This window comes from Cervus elaphus, chromosome 33 (assembly GCF_910594005.1).
Source record: "Cervus elaphus chromosome 33, mCerEla1.1, whole genome shotgun sequence".
NCBI lineage: Eukaryota > Metazoa > Chordata > Mammalia > Artiodactyla > Cervidae > Cervus > Cervus elaphus.
Genome location: NC_057847.1, coordinates 7,909,419 through 7,913,782, shown reverse-complemented (window position 1 = coordinate 7,913,782; position 4,364 = coordinate 7,909,419). Strand labels below are relative to the sequence as shown.

The 4,364-nt window shown below is 60.2% G+C and overlaps 1 pseudogene; it reads right to left on the bottom strand.

The window, feature by feature from the left end:
- Positions 1-2,400: 2,400 nt before the first annotated feature.
- LOC122688914 lies at positions 2,401-2,519 on the bottom strand (annotated as a pseudogene).
- Between the last annotated feature and the right edge of the window lie 1,845 nt (positions 2,520-4,364).

Genomic DNA, 4,364 nt, shown 5'->3' with positions numbered 1-4,364 from the left:
ACGCACCCAGGCCAAGGGAGACAGCCGGCCGGCGCAAGCTCCTCAGCCAGAGCCAGACCCACAGCGCCTGTGAGAGGCCGGGGGTCAGGAGACTCAGAGGCAGAAAGAGATGAAGGTTCAGAGACAGACTCCCAGACGGCCAGAGGGAGATGAAGACAGACACGCGCGCGGACACACACACACACACACACACACACACACACACACACACACACAGGTGGAGACAGACAGAGGGAGACAGACACGGGAGAGAGGATGGCATCCGATCCGAGACAGACACACTGGCACAACCGTGACCACCCCAGAGAGAGGCCCTGCGGAAGAAGCCGCTTCCCCAAGGGAGGGGGCGTTCCCTTGGGGCGGCCCAGGCTGGACGCGGTGCCCCGGGGCTGGCAGTCCCCCGTGGGGTCCCCAAGACTTCCTCGCAGCCGAAGTCTCAAAGGTCCCCTTCAGCTTGGCTCCCTAAGGCAAGACCCAGCCCCCGCCCCCAGACCAGAGGGTGAGTGTGTGAGAGTGTGTGTGTGAGGGTGTCGGTGGGCGAGGCTGTGGTCAGGCCGACCGGGGGCCGGGTGCATACCCACGATGGACGGGGGAGGGTGTGGAGGCGTGGGGGTGGGGCTGGGGGTGGGGAACCTGTGTGGTCCTCTTGCTGTCTCTCTCTCCCTCTTTCTTCTTCTTCTTTTTTTTAAAGGTAAGATGTTTTTATTGAAATATTGGGACTATTCTCTGTACAGCAGCAGTCTCACTGAGAGGCAGTTTTGCCTCCCAAGTAACATTTGACAATGTTGGAAGACATTCTTGATTGTTAAATCTTGGGGAGGGGTGGTATGAGTATCTCCTGGGTAAAAGACACAAATGAAAAATACTTCGGTTCAATTCTAAACACAGAGAATGTGCCAAATTCTCAAGAAACATTGTTCATACACTTAATTGACTTAATTTCCAAGGTCCTTATGCCTAGAGTAAGTAATCCAGAAACCACACCGTTTCTCGCCTAGCTTTACGCGGGACACGTGGGAGAACAAAAAGGAAGGTTTCACTCCATTCAATGACCTTAGTTTTCTCAGATGCAGTTTTCATAAGCTCACAAACTCCCGACCCACTCACCCTCCCCTGGGGTTGCAAATCTCTCCTTGGAGAAGCCAAAACAAAGAAAGCCCAATCCCGCACGGTGATCAGCGAAGTGCTGAGGAAACCCTCCCTCGGGATTTCAAGGCGCTGCTCCCACAGAGGGCCTGCCCACCTAACCACTGCCGGGCAAATGAAGGAGTCCAACCTGCTCGAGAAACGCTCACTCAAGGGAGGCTCTGACGCCAGAGCCCCGGGCCCAGACCCCACAGAGAGCAATCCCTCCTCAGAGCCTCAGGGGCCAGGCCTCGGGGCCCGCTCCCTCAGGGCAGAAGGTGCGCGCTAGGGCGCGAGACTGGGGCGCCGAGAGGGCCTGGGACGCCCCGCGCACCCGCCCACCCGCCCTCCCAGAGTGGAGGAGGAGCCCGCCGGTCTCCGGCCTCCACCACCCCGGCCCCCGACTTACCGCGGTGCGCTGGGGGAGGGGAAGTGTCAGGAGTGAGGGGCTAGGCCGCACCACCACCCGCCGCTCAGAGAGCAGCGCGCGGCCGCCACGAAACCGTCGCCGCCGCCGTCTCCAGCACCGATACCGACCGCCGCCGCTCCGGGCGCAGCGCGTAGGGGGCCCGACTGCGTCGCACGCCGCCCGCCCGCCGTCAGAGGCTCGCTGCGCGGGCTCCGCCCTCGCTGTCTGTGCATTGGCTGACTCCGCCACCACTCTATCTACATCCGCCCTGTTCTTCACTGGACCACGGGGCTTTTGAAACCGAACGTGAGGGTTGTGAGGGTTGTCTCTGCCAGACTAGGACTCTCTCCCCTCTTTCTGAGTCTCCCTTCCCTGTGCTTTGCAGCTCTTCACCTGTCCGGGGCGGGGTGTGTCTGTGTGTTTCTGTGTGTGTCTTCGTGTGTCTCTGTCTCTGTGTGTGTGTGTGTGTGTGAGTGTGTGTGTGTGTGTGTGTGTGTGTGCACGCGCGCGAACGGTCGCCTGGGAGTACTGGGCTGGGGCTCGGGCTGGGGCAGCCCCCGGGATTGCCTGAGGCATGCCAAGGGAGCCCCAGATGGAGACCCGACTGTCATCTGGTTTCCTGGAAGCCAAATCCGGAGGCAACCCAGGCCTGCGGCGGGAGTCGGGGCCCCGGCCACCCACCGGCGGAGGGGCTGGGGCTGCGGGGACCCAAGAGTTGGGCTGCTGCTGTCTTCGAGGGCCGCCGGCAGGCCGGCTGGCCGGCCGGCTGGAAGGCAGGCGACGGCTCTGAGGGGCCAGGGGCAGGTGGGGCTCGGGGCGGCCAACCGCGCCGGGGGAGCCAGGGCTAAAGGACAGGGGAGGCAGGAAGCCTACAGCACCCGGTATTCCCAGGCGGTCTCCCACCCAAGTACTAACCAGGCCAGACCCTGCTTCGCTTCCCAGATCAGACAAGATCTGGCGCGTTCAGGGTGGTATGGCCCTAGACGGAGGTGGCTGCAGCCAGGCGCCTTAAGAACCTTAAGAACCCTGCCTTGCGCCTCCCTTTCGGTCTGACTTGCCTGCCGGTCAGGCCAGCCGGCCACACCTCTCCAAGGGCCGCGGGCTGCACTTGAGCCGCACGACCTGCGACCGGACTCCGGTCGGCCAGGGCCGGCAGCCCGGCGGCCGCCCGACGCCGCCCAGCCTCCGCACACCGCCAAGCCCGGCCAGAACCCGCCTGGCCCGGCCCGGGGCCCCGGAGGGCTTCCTGGACCCCGAGTGGCCGGCTGGCCGTGCATGCCTGGGCCTGGGGTTGGGGTGAGGGGCGCGGAGGTCTCGGCGCCCTCCCGCCCTGGGCCTCTCCAGGCCCGCCCCCTGTCGGCGCCCGCGCCCACCCCCCGCCCCACTGGCCATCCAGGCTCAGGGCCACGTGGCCCCGGAGGTGTCTGATTCGGGCCCGCCGCGCACCGCGGCCCTCGGTCCTCTGAGCCTCCCGCGGCGTAGGCATAGCGCAGCCGGGGCCCTGAGCGCCCATCCTGCCCGGCACCTGCCCGGGGCCCAAACCCACCGCGAGCCCCCGGCGCCGTCCACCCGAGCGCCTCAGCCCCGCCCCTTCGCCCCACCGCGGCCCCCCTTGTCCCCACGCCGCCCGCCAAGCACGGGACCTTCCTGAGGGCCTTCAGACTCTTCCTTAAAGAGTTCTACGTGAATTGAAGACAGGATCTACTGGATGGTAACCAACTGCTAAAACAGACAGACAACAGTTACTTTGATCCTTCTTGCCTTACTGTGAGCTGTGACGGTAGGGAACCTCATGGCTGCTGAACTCAACGCTTTCATTCATTCTCTTGTTTCAAAACAGGGACTCATTGAGCTGCATGGGAGATGAATTCTGTCATTAGAAACGTTGCCACCAGGCTTAAGAAATATATTTATAACTCATTTCTTTCAGGAAACAGGTTTCAAGATCTCCATCAGAAGTCTTTTATTAAGATAAATCACAGCTTTGTCAGGTTCTCCAGAAGTACTCTTATTTTTAACTCCCAAGGAGAAGCGCAATAATAGAACTAAATGAACCTAGTAGGTTATTTTCTCTCTAATGGCACCTGTCTTTATTCATAGGAGTCCGGTCTACGTATTTCCTGGGCTTCCCTGGTGGCTCAGGTGGTGAAGAATCTGTCTGCAATGCAGGAGCCCTGGGTTCCACGGCTGGGTTGAGACGATCGCCTGGAGAAGGGAATGGCGACCTCTTCCAGTATTCTCGCCTAGAGAATTCCACGGACAGGGGAACTTGGAAGGCTACATAGTCCATGGAGTCACAAAGACTCGGACACAACTGAGCAACTAATACACGTATTTTTTACTATTTGCTTCGAAGAAGCAATCGTTCATAGCCTTTTATAGCACTTTCTAAAGAACGTGTGGTGCCTTTTTCTTTGTTGTAAGCTGCACTAGGTCTTGGTTGCCACACATGGGATCTTTAATTGTGGCGTGCAAACTCTTACTTGCAGTGTATGGGATCTAGTTCACTGGCCAGAGATGGAACCCAGGCCCCTGCATTGGGAGCAGCCACTGGATGCCCAGGGAAGCCCTCTAAAGAACTCTTCAAGTGCAACTTTCTGGATGTTCGCAGCAGCTCCGGGCAGTCCTAGTGATGATACTGTTCTGCACTCTCGAGCCCGTGTCCTCCCCGAGGGACACAGGGGCCAAGCGAGCAGATAGATGCTACCCCAGCGTCAGACCGCAGGGCCAGACTGGCTGTGTAAACTCCCTTCCAGTGATGTCCTCGTTTTACCGTTCCTCTGGTAAATTCAGTACTGTTTTCCTTGGAGCGTGTGTTTAAAAAGGAAAT